The following is a 13777-nucleotide window of genomic DNA, read 5'->3' on the forward strand; positions in this document are numbered from 1 at the left end:
CAACATTCTCCTGTCAGCTAGTTAACATGGTAATTATACGAGGAGCACACATCAAAGCAAGGCTGTCTTGGTACAGCAGTTTCCATATGCGGCTTAGCCCACATATCCCACAATCCTCCAATATTTCTCCGGTCCCTTTTATATCTCCAGCATCCGACACAGCCACTTCGTTTGTGCTCAGCGCACTAGCACATGCCATCAGCGACACAGCTTGCTGCCATGCTCACGATCGGATCGGCAGATTCCTATTTGATTGCTGGGGCATTAAATATGTACATTTACAGCGGCGTATAAAATCTGTGACCACATTAGCCACACTGTCAAGTTTAGGAAAATCCAAACTGAGTTATGGTGGGGAAACAAGTTACCACATCAGTTGAAGAAAGAGTCTGAATTAATTGGAAAACTCAGAGACTTAGATTTGGTTTCCAGGGCCTTCCCAGCCTCTGTCTCTATGTGTATTATGCATTTTTTGTTTTGGATTGTCTGCCCCTGCTCCTGCCTGCATTGTGCCTCTGCAAGACACAAGAGTTGGTTGCCAAGCACATTACAGGAGTTTGACCACCCTATTGCCTTCCCTGAACTACGTCTGGGGTGCAGACTTGAGCTCAAACAAAGTGGCACTTCTTTGACTTCATTGAGACTAAGTAATTACTCAGTAATTACCAGCAGACCCAACTACAGAGGCAGTGAAACCAAGGCATTTTACTGTTTTCCCTTGTACCAAAATCGGGGGTTTTCATTCATTGTTGAGTTGGATGTATTTTGTGACTACCAAAGACCCACCTTCACAGCTACAGCTTACACATGTAAGAGCAGGTAAATCTGTCAAAAGGCAGTGAGCTCAGGTCCCCCTTCCCAAAGCACTGTGGGCACTTCTGAAAGTCTGCACAACTTGCAGACAGTCCCTGACTTCACTGTGGAAAACCCAGCAAGTCTCCCGGCTTCTCCTTAGGCTTTGCTATAGCCCTGTTCATCAGGATCCAGCATACTTGACTTTCATCTCTACGTCTCCTTGCTGTTTTTCAAACAAAAAGCATCTTTTATCAGGATGCTTGACTGCACAGTTTACAACCATCTGTGGCATTTGTGCTGGCCTGCATCTACTGTTAAAGGAAACAAGCAGCAAAGTCCCCAGTCTAATTCTTAGTGAGCTCAGATGCATGAAGAGAACTCACTGTTTGAGATTTATGGTCCTTACAATCAATACCTTAACCTTAAAGTTATTCATTTACATGACTGCTGGCAAAAGTCTCACCACCTCTCCAAAACTAGTCACAAGTTAGATCCAGTCCTACACACGGAGCATACGAAGGACACGGGAGGAAGCATAATTAAGAGGAGAACAAAATTTACAGTGCAATTAGAGGATACAGTAAAAAGCCCTCTGCTTTCCAGCTTCAGCTAAGCAGCACAGGGACACCACTCATGTCTCCCTCTGTATTTCAACAGCCCTAGGATAGACTTTGCAAACCTTTGGACAGTGAGTACATTATCGCTGAGTTTTGTTTAATTTAGCACCCCTTAAGGGCAAGGTTGCCAGTGGGGTGTAAGTAGTTCAGCACACAGGAGTGTGCTTGGGGAAGATCTCATTTCTTCAGGTTACCTTGAAAAGGCCCCATTTAAAACCAACTAACTTTTCCTAAAGGTAGCATTCAGGATTTTTTCCTCTAATAACTTAACATCTGACGTGCCTTTCATTTAACATCAGATCCATGTCCACTCTGAATTCCTTAAAAATCTTTGAACATATCTGCATTCACTTCATTTATTCCTTTAAAAGAATGTATCACATATCGGAAGGCTAAAACCGGCTGGCATAGCACAGAGGGAAGCTCTGCACAAATGCAATAGCAGATATTATTTCAGGCTGCTTTCTGAGCTATGTTTCTGCAATTCAAAATGTCTAATGACCTTATTTGATTGTATCCATGCCAACAAAGAGATATAAACAGCTTTAATCACTGTTTCGCGTTGCTCTTGGCCCCCTGCTTGGGTTCATTATTTTCCTTTTAGCCACATCAAGGCACAACACTCCAACTAAATCACTCGACCACTTGCTGAAGACCTGTCCACGTAATAAGATTTCTTTTTTATCATCTTGTGCTTTTTTTGCAGTGGTGTTTAACAAGCAGCAGCCAAGCTAGCTGTTGGCTCAAAAGCAGCAGCTAGGTAAGGAATTAATGTCAATAGCTCTCGTACATTTCTTAATTTTCTGATAAATTTCTAAATTTATTACCCTAAACTGATTAATGCCCAGAGACAGGGAGCAGGTTACAGCTTCTGGTCTCCTGTTTTGTTGCTAACAATGCTGGAGGGAGAACAGGGAAACAAAGGGAAAAAGAAGCGTTAACAGTTCAAGTCACAGTAAGTGTTGGCCTGCTTAAACTAATAATATCAGACAATTCTCTATAGTCTGAAACACCCACAGTCCTCCTACAGAGCTCCAAGCACTCCATGATCAGCGAACCATGTTTTAATGATACATTCTCTTGTAGAGCTTAAAGGTTTGAAATATTAAATCTTTTCTCTCATGCATGCTGACAGCAAATGAATCTAATGTCCATCCATTAATGAAGTTTGTCTGTCTCTTGATCATTATAACGAGGGCATTAGCTAACATTACTTCCCCCCGCACTTTTTTAAATAAAGAAAAAAAAGAATGTCAAGGAGCACACCAAATGTGACACGTAACTACAAGTTCGAAAGGTCATTGAGGATTGAGGTCAAATAGCATAGAGAAAATCTTGTGTCCTCCTAAAAAGTAGGTCATTTCTTTCAGCCCCACATGGATCTAGGAAAAATCCTGAGAAGTATGTGCAACCTCGGTTCTGTAAAAGAAACAGCTTGAAGGTTGTTTCCTTTTTAAAAATACCTCTTTTTTCTTTCTTTATTCTGAAGTGGTTCTTAATGGGATATTGACACATTCTGGGAAAAGGATTACAGAATTGTAGTATGTCTAATTTCTCTGACATCTAGGTCTGTCCCCTGTTAAATGCTATAAGAAGTGTAAGTGACCTCTGGAATTTTATAAGGCATCCATTTTTCTTTCTACTTCTTTTTGTGCTTGATTTCAACAGAGTGGTCTTGGAGTCTGTTCTGTTTTTTCAGGCTAGAGAGTGAGAGCAGCTTGGGGACAAAGGCATTGCCCTCGCAGGGTACACGCTCAGTGCCCCTGGGCTTGCTCGTGGGCAGTCACTGAGTCCACCTTCTGTTTAGGCAGGAGGAACTCGCACCTGACAGCTAACTTCATCATGGAGATGGCTACCATGGCTTTGAAGAAGCTCTCCAACATCTAAGCTATCTCTTCCTTGCTGTAGTTCAGTTCTAATATATGCCTTATGCAGCACAGGCATAGCGAGCAGATTATTTCCTCTTCCCATTCCCCAATTCTTCTCTTCTTGAGGCTGAACAACACTAATTGATTTAATGCTTCAGCTACTTCATTTCTGTAGACTTCAGATCATTCTCCTTGCTCTGTTCCAGAAGCCCCACATTGGCACATGGTACCGTCACTGAAGCTTTACTGGTGCCGAGATGAAGTTTGTGAGTGTTTCAGGATATACACATCAATGCACACTCTATAGCAGCATTTTCTCGCTTTTCCCCAGCAGTGCATCTCCAAGCTGAGGACCCTCAGTGACAGTTGAATTTTTCCTGACTTATGCCCCTCTCTGAGTGGGAAAGCAGCTCTGATTCCAGCCTGGCAAGTGAGATATAGGCATTCCCACTTCTGTGAGAACCCACAGAACTGTAAGATGCTACATAAATCAGTGATAACTGTGTCTGTACTCATCACTTTCTATTCCCTCAGATAAAAATCTGTCCATTCATAAAAGTTACTGTTCTTAATGAATAGACATGGGACCCTAATCGCAGAGCAGGTTTCTCAGCCTTCTGGGCACTGCAGATTTAAAATACCGTGGTCATTTGAGGTAAATTCAAAATAAAATGCTGTGGAACAGTGTATTAATGGTATAGGTGAACTCCTAAATAGTTTTGCTGAGAGGGTTAATGAGAAACGTTTTCCCCCAACACAAGTCTTGCAGCTGCAGTTATGATAGGATTGTGGCTGCAAAAGCTCCATTGTTAAACCTAATCTGCTGTTAAAGCGCTTAATCGAGAGATTATTAACATTTCTGATGAAATACTTAGCTAAAGTGCAAAATGTAATCTTGGGGCTTTGCTGTCTGGACTTCTAGTTAATATCATAAGCACCACAAGCACACTAAATACCCAAACACTGTACAGGGTTATTAGCCTAATCCGATGGAAGAGCACAGGCACTCCCTCCCTGTGCTCCCTATACATTTCAGTTTAATGAAAACATTGTTAGTATTTTGCATCCTAGCAGCTAAAGACAGATGCATCATCTCACGTGGCAGAATAAATGGCAAAGCTGTCAGGTTGTTTCATGGTAGGGACCCAATCCTGAGGAGTGCTGTGTGTCCATCCCCTCGGTGCAGCCTGTGGTGTGGTGGCTCACCAGCACTGTGGGTCCAAACCAGTGGCCTTGGCTGCTGGGAAAGGAGGAGGAGATGATAACAGATGAATACCAAGGGGAAAAATGGAGTGGTAATCAAAGTACAGTAACAGACCTGGCACAATTTCTAAACATTTGCAGTCTTGAAGGCCTGAAGAAATCAATACATTTGTGCTAAACTCCATTTCCACGGAGAAAAGGAACATTTTCCGGGTGTTAGGTTGCTGACATTTGTGACCAAAACTGAGGCTGGCTCTGCTGTCCGAAAGAGCACAGATTCTACCTGGACTGGCCATCACACCATGGCCACATAGCATCAATGAAGTTGATCACAGCAGTTTGCTACAACAGGCACCTCATAGGGAAATTTTATCTCATGTCTTGATTTTGTGGCTGAGGTCGCTGGGTCTGTTCAGCTTGGAGAAGAGGAGACTGAGGGAAGACCTCATCGCAGCCTACAGCTTCCTCACAAGGGGAGAATGAGCAGTAGGTGCTGATCTCTTTGCTCTGGTGACCAATGACAGAACCCGAGGGAATGGCAGGAAGATGTCCGAAGGGAGGTTTAGATTAGACAGGTTTAGGAAAAGGTTCTTCACCCAAAGGGTGGTGGAACAGGCTCCCCAGAGAGGCAGTCATGGCCCCAAGCCTGACAGTCAAGAAGCAATTGGACAACACCCTCAGACACATGGTGTGAACTGTGGGGTTGTCATATGCAGGGACAGTAGTTGGACTCGATGATTCTTGTGGGTCCCTTCCAACCCAGGACATTGTATGTATGGTTCTATGATCCTATGATTTTCAAAAGTCTCAGACAGTGACTTGTACATCCCTTTCCTCAAAAAAATCAATTTATTCAGGTGTGCATATGCAAGACTTTTGTAGATTAAGTACATTTATTTTGGTCCTTACCTAAGTAAGCTGGTTATCTAGGCTCCATCTTCAGCCATGAAAACAGAAAGCCTCTGGAAAACAGTTCACCCCTGCCCTGCCCAGGTGCCTGTTCCAGCTGGGTGGGATTGCCTTTCAGAGGTGCCAGTTTCACTAACCTGAACACACAGGCAGCCTGCAAAGGCAGTTTGAGCTGTGCCTTTAGGAGGCTAAGTTAAGGTCTAATTAATCCTATCTGATGTCTCCTGCAAATATTGCCGAGGCAAGGCACAAGCCATCTCACCTGAAATAAAACCATGAATGAGTGATGGTCAGCACTGCATCTTGAGCCACCCTTTCCTGGATTTCACGGGGGTCAGAGGTGGCCTTTGCATCACAGGCCTGCCCCTCATAGTGTTGAATTGGGAAAGCTTTCCATTTCTTCAGTTCAATACTTCATAACCACAAGAGATTTTCCTAGCCCAGAACAATCATAACCTCACCATTAGAAACAATGCAGCAGTGTTTCAAAATAGGCTACAAGCATCCAAATCCAGACTGGAAGATACCTCCCAGAACAATGGCTGTGCTGAACGCTGCTTGTGTTTTTTGAAAGTGGAGCTGCTTTTGAAGTAATATAAAAATCAAAGCTCTATACCCAGGCTCCAACTCACTCTTGCTTAGTCCCTTTCTTCAAGTCATCGTTTTATTTCTAACACGTCCATCTTAATGAAATTCTTTACCTCATCCTGTTTTAGTGTCACTTTATTATTATCCATCACAACCAATAAATATTTTTTCATTCTGTGAATACAAATTTGTGGCAAATATAAGCCTACCCCAGGCAAAGCAAGCAGAGTAAACGGAGCCAAGTCAAACTGGAATACCATGAGAGTATTAGCTAGATTAAACATTAATAATGTCTTTTCTCCTTTTGATCACTGAAGTAGCAATGAAGCAGTAGAAGGAAAGCCTAAGATGTTGACATATGTTTTTATTATCTTTAGTCTTCTTTTTTGAAGTCTTGGGAACTGGCTTCACAAATACTTCCCAGGTCAAAGGCAGAGAATTGTGTTATTTATTTCAGCAGTGAGAAGATTGGGAAATTTTATTAATAAAGATAGCTTGATTTATTATTTCAAAAATTATCAGGAAAACCATCATATAAAAACTGCAAGAAAAAAATTAATCGCAGTTTTAAAATTGTTAACTTAGGGCTAGGGCAGATTAAAGAGATTCAAACATAAGTACCACAACAATGAAAATCCAGCTAAGCTTTTTTTTTCCTTGCATTTCTTATTTTCAGTCATTCCTGCCTGCTTTGGTTCTGCCAGGACTGGAACAGCTTCCCTACAGTTTATAGTGAGAATTATTTGTTCCTTTCACTTGCCTGACCAAAGGAAACACCAAAGAAATCCCACAAGAAATCCATGTCTTCATGAGATTTCCAACTGCATTCCCCAGGTTCTAACGGATGAAGTTTTCTAAGAAGTCCCACACTTGTGAAAACGATCTAAATCTTTTTAGGTTGGCCTGTCATTAATAAGGTCTGCTAAGAGGTTGGCATGGAAGGGAAAGACACTGAGAAAAAGCAATAGTAGTAAGTTTAAAATAGGATTTTTTTTAAGGAAATGTAAAAATAACAGCAATATACCACTCACAGTTATTTTTTCCCCCTACTATGTCTTTTTTGTACTGATTATGAAAATACTTTGAGGCGGGGAATTCTCTCCTTTTTGTTTAATTGAAACAATTCTACTTTTAATTGACTTTTCTATCTTGTTCCCTTGAGTCTTATTCTATTGAGGTTTATTTTGTCAAAACCCAAAGATTCTGTGGTCACAGAAAAGGTAGCTTGAACGATTTTTTTTTTTTCAATGAATATTCCTGGATCACAGAAATATACACTTTTTACAGGATAGTTCATGTATGGGGGCAATACTTGCATCTTTTTCCTTGGTCCTAAAAGAGGCTGGAGGCAGCCAATCCTTTCTTGTTTTATTCCTGAAAGGAAATAAGAGCCTGAATCAATACCTAGTCTGAAACAATTTACTATGATGGAGTCCATAGGCTGCAGGAAACACTGGAGTTCACAGGAGGTGATAATTAAACCACTCCTGACCCACCCTATAGTGTTTCCATTATCTCTAAGTTTACTTTAAAAAGCCCCATTAGCAGCAGTCTTGTATCAGGAAACACAGCGATTTCTGCTTTGCTTTTCCTTCCCTCTCACATCCACACCAAGTCCCACCTCCTCCACACCTCCACATGCCAGTAAAAACCCTGGCGTAAATGCCAGGCACATGAAGACCCAGATGTGTCTGAAGACACTGACCGGCAATTAAGGGCAGTGCATGATCCACACAAACAATTAAATATCAGTCTGGTCATGCTGGATCCAAACATCAGTTTTTCAACCCAGTCATTACTCCCTTTTTCACATTTTTCAATGATTTAGTTTTATAAAATGGCTTTCTCATTCCCTGCTTTCACCCTTCAGTGTGGGACATTATCTTGGTAAAAGGGCCGATGGGAACATCATGGATAGTTCCCAGAATGTTCAACTACATTTATGCATTTTTCAGGATAAAAAGAAGCATTTTAAATTTATTTCAACCTCTGGACCAGATTTTTACAGAGTAACTATAGACTGTGACAAAACCAGTATCTTAAAAACTCGTGATCCTGAGACCAGTGTATCAGTGGAGTTGTCAAAAAGCAGCTGCAGCATCCCATCTGATGAATCTAGACCTCATTGATTCAAGGGTCATCTTGTTAATGTTACTAGACAGGTGTTAACCTTCTCAAGGCTTGCTGACACCTACCCCAGCGGGAGCTCGTGGGGGAGGACCAGTGACCACAAGCATTGTTGGTCCCAGTCCCACAGGACCTTGTTACAGGCAGCAGAGGCTCTGACCTGAAGCCACATTCTTAAATGCTGTCTTAAGGACACATGAACTACACACAACCACATCCTTCCTGAACAGAGGCCTGGATCTTCTATCAGTATTAGTAGAGATTGCATCTGATTTACTAACTTTTCTGCATTCAATCTTCACCTGTTTAAGGGATAGCTTGTAAATTCACTGCTACTTCTTGGGTTACCAAGCTTGTTTACTTTGCAAACTTACCAGAAGAGTAAACATGCTACAGCAAATCTGCCTATTGACAATACAAGTAGCACCACTGAACCAGCACATACAGTCTGGTCAGTCCCTTTACTAAATTGGACTAAAGTCTCCTGTGCGAGCATGTGTCCTACTGCTGAAACTCATTGGGAAAACAGAGGAGCATTTGGATCTAATCAACAGACAAGGATGTAGCTGCAAGTAGTTTAGATAGCTGAGCAGTTTGGGGTTTGGTTGCTGGACTTAGCTCAGGTTTGGAGAAGAAGTCAGATGAGAGAACATTCAAAAGCTCAGCCTCCAGAGCTGCTGTGGTCTTTTGTCTTGTTGGGCAGTGTAACAGTTTTTGTTTCTTTCTTTTCCCCTTCCTTCCTCATAAGATTGACTCATGACTGACACAAAAGCAACAAGAAGCAAACTGTCTCTTTGACGCTTCAGTGGGAAAAAGCCTACAGATGTTTTCAAACGTGCTTTTATTCAAGCCATGGGGCATTTTGCCACTGTAGTGATTTCACAGTTTAAAGTATGGCTCCATCACAAGCTTGTGCACAATACTAACACTGGGACAAGCCAGAGGATAAGGTATTATTTTTAAAATAAAATAGAGATAACAGTGTCCTGCACCTGCAAGGCAAGGGCTCAGTCTCTACCTGGTTGTTAGACATCACGTCGGGCAACCCTGAGCCCAAACTGATGTTTCCTGTTGACATTTGAATTCCTGCAGGTCTCCTCTGCTGAAAAATGATAGTGAATATCTCACTTAAAGTCACAAAGTTAGTTTGCAGACAACGCACAACTCAAACCACAGTGATGCCTGCTGGCAGTCCTCATCCTTCCTCTTGGAAAGAAGAAACCTTCAAGTTTAGGGTTTGGGGTTGACCATCTTACTAAAAAATTAAGATGAAATGGCTTTAATGAAATAAACTAAACATTATATAATAACAACTGATTTGGACAAATCTTGTTGATGGGAAAACCAATGTACAAAACACAGTCTGGGCAATTGCTGGACTAAAACATGGGTATAGTTTTCAGTTCAGACTATCTCAAAGCATTTATGCTTATGCAGATAAATTTTCACAAAGGATCGGTGGGAAGAAAAAGAAACATATTTGGTAGCATTTATCTAACCCCACATTTAAATTGCCAGTTGGAACGAAGTGTCAGGTGCCCGTATTATTAGTTTGATATATGCTGTTATCCTGAAGAAGCCGTTTTTTAATATGAACAAACCCTGTCCAATACGTGTTTGAGATACCATGATGAGACGATATGGACTGTTTTGTTACATGGTCATATACATGAAATGCAGATGCCAGATCTGTAAAACAGCACATGAAATAAGCTCTTTCAACCAAATTAATAACATGTTCTGGAATAGTAAGAGGGTATATTACTTTAAATTCATGGCAAAAGAAATATTTTGTAGCTCGTGTCAGAATAGGTGATAATTTCCATGTTTCAGATTCTCTTTGTTTGGTTTTCATCATTAAAAGCGAGTATGTTTAGTAACAGTTTGAAAGGGCAAAAGTAAGGAGAGGACCTAGTAGTTGAATACTTCTCTATAGACCTGCGTAAAAGTTAGAGAGAGGTAAATAGCTCTCCAGGTGACAGTGAACTTCAGGAAAATAACCAATCAGAAAATAACCACAGTGAGAAGGATAAATATATATATAAATAATGGAACATTAGTTTGGCTTGGTAAGAAGGAAATAGAATAACATGTTTACGTTTTCAAAAGAAGCATTTTTGCCTTCATAATTAAGTTAGAGTTATCTTCAATTTGATTTTCCTGTCTGACTTCCAGCGGCATTTTAACTGTAAATGCCCTGAATAAAAACACTGTCATAGGAAAAATCTGGTATTACTTTGTGAACTGAGAGTTGAATTTTTGGGTTTCGGGGTTTTTTTTTTAAGAATGGGCATAAATGCTTCCATGTGTTCACATGTCCCTGCTAGCAGTTAACTGTGTCCCACTGCTTCACTCCAGGGGCTGCAGAGAGAGCGGGTGGCTGGCTGGGCGATTCTGCCATCGCCCAGGTGGGCAGCTCAGAAAGGACCTCTGCTTGCCATGCTCGCCTTCCCTCAGCAGATGTTCCCAGCCAGCAGCTCCACGTGTTCACAGCTGCAAAATGTGGGAGCACCAGCGCCAAACCAAGCCAACATCTTTCCAGCAAGCTCTCACAGTTCAGACCACAAAGCACTGGCGCTGATGCGGCACTGTGCATTGAACGTCCCTCTGAGATTTGATGAAACCGAGGAACATCAGGGGAGAGAAACACAGAAAGAAGTGAGGAAAGAGAGGCGAGACAGAAAATGGGGGGTGTGATGCAATGCTCCCGTGTGGGCACCTGGGCTGAGGAGCAGAGCCCGTCCCCAGCAGGTTGGGGAAGGAGGTGGCAGTGACCTCTCCTGATGCTGTGCTTCTTCAACGTGCCTGGGCAGAGCTTTGGTGGATGAGCGCCCACCAGGTGCAGCCGACCCTCCTGGCAGGCCCATGGTGAGCCCTCACGGTCCAGCATTCCCATCATGATAAATTCTGCACCCAGAAAATGCATCCTGCAGTCTGAAATGAGAGCTCCCTGCACGATGCCAGGATGTGGCTCTTTCATGTATCACCAAAGCTTCAGATTCAGCACAAAGGATGCAGGAAGCGCGATGACAACAATTCGGAGGCTGTTCTGAGATTTTGCCTACAGCCATCCCTTTGAGTCCCAAATCATCTGTAGTTTCAAAGCTCTGTGTCTGAACTGTTGCATCCCAGGGAAGCTATGACCCTAAATGATTATTGTGTCTTCTGTGTCCATATTGAATTACAGTCCTGTGAAGACCAAGACACCCAATGTTCCTGGGTGTTTTTAAGCTCTCACCATTTTTCAAAATAAACAGGGGCTCCTCCTTTCAACACTGCCTGTTACAGTTCCTGATCTCCAGCTCTTCCCGCAGCATGTGGGCTACAGCTTTTCCTCCTCTCTTTGAACAGCAGGCTGGAACTCCAACTCCATCCCATGACTTGCAGGGCTGGAGGCTCAAAGGAGAAGACTGCATAATTAAAATGGAGAAAGTTGGTAATGTTCCTCCATGAGGACAAGGCTTATTGTTTTGGAGCTGCGGAGTTTCAGACAGTGCCGGGAGCAAACTCCGCTAATGACAGCGTGTCCAAAGGAGTATAGTGGTGCTGCCAGCACCTTCCTCTGGCAGCTTCAGCTGTAGACCAGCACAGATGGCAAAAGCTCTGTTGCAGAGATTGTTTGCACAGCAAAAGCCCACATCTATTCACACAGACCTTTCTCACCACCTTCCTAGCTCCTTTCCCCATCTGCTGCAAAGCCTGCAGGCAGGTCTGGTGCACACTGCAGGGGGGTAGCCAGCCCCAGCCAGGAGATGTCCCAGGACAGTGGGGAGAGGAAGCCCCAAGGCCATGTTCTCTCCATGCCCTGAACCCAGAGTCTGGCTGCAGCAGGGCAGAAACGCCACCTCTCTGACACAGAAAAGGACTCACCAGCATCGGGCACAGGCCCAGTTTGGGTGGGGAAAAACTAAATTCAGCAGCAACTGTGCAGCCAGAAACCCTAGAAAGTTCAGAATTGACCCTGTGAAGGTCCCAAACTGGCACAATTTCTTGTGACAGAAGAAGGAAAAAGAATCTTAACATCTACAAAAGTATCTTTACCCCTGAGGGAGCACACTAACTCCCTCCTCACCTGCTAAGCGCCTCAACAGCACAGGTGACTGTTTCCTTCGCGCAAGCAGAGCTGACTGGCCACCAGGCTTCCCCAGCCCGTGCTGGGGAGACCATCACCTCACCTTCCTTCCCTTCCTGCTCCCCCTCTTCATTTCTGCCCCCTCCTTGTTTTCCCCAGCACGTGCTATCTTTTATTCAGGTTTTTTTGTTAGTGCTATGTCCTTCTTCTGTTCATTTTCTTCACTTGTTTCTCAATTTCTTTGTAGTCTGGAAAAGCTAAAGGCACACGGACAGTTCTGCCTCCACTAGGCACCTGAGGAGCCAAAAGAAAATGTAAATTAGCTTTAAAAGAAAAAAAAAAAAAATTTAATTAAGTAACATGCCTGTCTGGCACTCAGAAATGTCCTCTTGCAACATCCTCTGGTGATCACACAGAGATGCATGTTATTCCTTCGAAAGAACTACATGGCATATTTGAATAATGTCTTTTAAATCTTTTCTGCAAGAATAAGACACCTTAAACCATATTCTGTCACTTGAAACCAGACCAAAAAATAACCTCTGATTTGAAGCAACTTACAATACATTTTCTAATGAAAATGGTTGTATTTTCTGAGTTTCTTTCTACCCACATCTTCTGATTCAATATAAATTATTCTTCTAGAATTCAATTGGGCACATTGAATCTTAAAATAGTTTTCTTTCTAAAGCATGAGAAGTACAAAAAACAAGGCACGTGTTCTTTCTGAGGCTGCAATGTATTTGGGTGATCGCTTGTGAGGGCACAGAAAGGAACACGTTGCATGGGACCAAACTGCCAGCACAGGCTGTGACCAGTGGGATGAGCGGTGCTGCACATTAGCTCCGCACTGGGTATAATTAACAGCTTCCTAGGGCTGGTTAAGCAAATATGAGATCAGGAAATTAAAACGAGACCTTCTGCACAGTTTCTGCCCCTCTCCTCAAGGTCTCACTGCTGAGGGCTGCCAAAGTAGTTGTGTGGAACAAGAAAAGAGTTTCACACAACACCACAGTGTAAAAACAGTGTGTCATCCCCCATGGCCACCCTGGTGAGATGTCCCTCAGACAAGACGTGTTTGGCTCTTCCCTGAGCACTGGCCCAGCCTTGCTGTCCTGCTTTCCTCACTCACCCACGGTGTCTGCCAGGTCCTGGTGCAACCGCAGCCCCCACACACCTGCCCGCAGCCCCAGCTATGAGGTGCAACACACATCCACGCGGCTTTGTGTCACCCAGAGCACTAGCTGAGTCCAACCTGTAAGTCCTACTTGGATGTGGCCTTGCTACATCCGCACCCCACAAGGAGATGGTCATCCCTTCCCCAGCCATTGCCCCCCAGCACATGCGCACCTGGGGGTCTGTGCCTCTCATCTCCTGCAAGCCTTCCGCATGATTCAGAGAAACAAGCATCTTTATTTGTGATGGTGATGTGAAGTCTCACTGATGTATATTTAAATCTCTGGTACATAAACTTCACCATGGAAGTCGAAACGGAAAATACAGTGCGGGCTTGGCTATCCCACTTGGAAGACTTGTGTATAGCAGGGGGAAATTTTGGTCTTGTTATCATCATTTTTGAAAACTCCTCTAATTTTTAA

At 43.1% G+C, this 13777-nt stretch overlaps 1 long non-coding RNA gene across 2 annotated transcripts in view; it reads right to left on the reverse strand.

Moving 5' to 3' along the window:
* Positions 1–9370: 9370 nt before the first annotated feature.
* LOC135578415 (uncharacterized) overlaps positions 9371–13777 on the reverse strand; it is a 47296-nt gene continuing 42889 nt past the window's right edge. For both annotated transcript variants that reach the window (XR_010469961.1, XR_010469960.1), the window contains exon 3: positions 9371–12473. This is a non-coding gene — a long non-coding RNA (uncharacterized LOC135578415). The remainder of the gene's footprint in view (positions 12474–13777) is intronic.

The sequence above is a fragment of the Columba livia genome, chromosome 2, assembly GCF_036013475.1.
Source record: "Columba livia isolate bColLiv1 breed racing homer chromosome 2, bColLiv1.pat.W.v2, whole genome shotgun sequence".
NCBI classification, from domain to species: Eukaryota; Metazoa; Chordata; class Aves; order Columbiformes; family Columbidae; genus Columba; species Columba livia.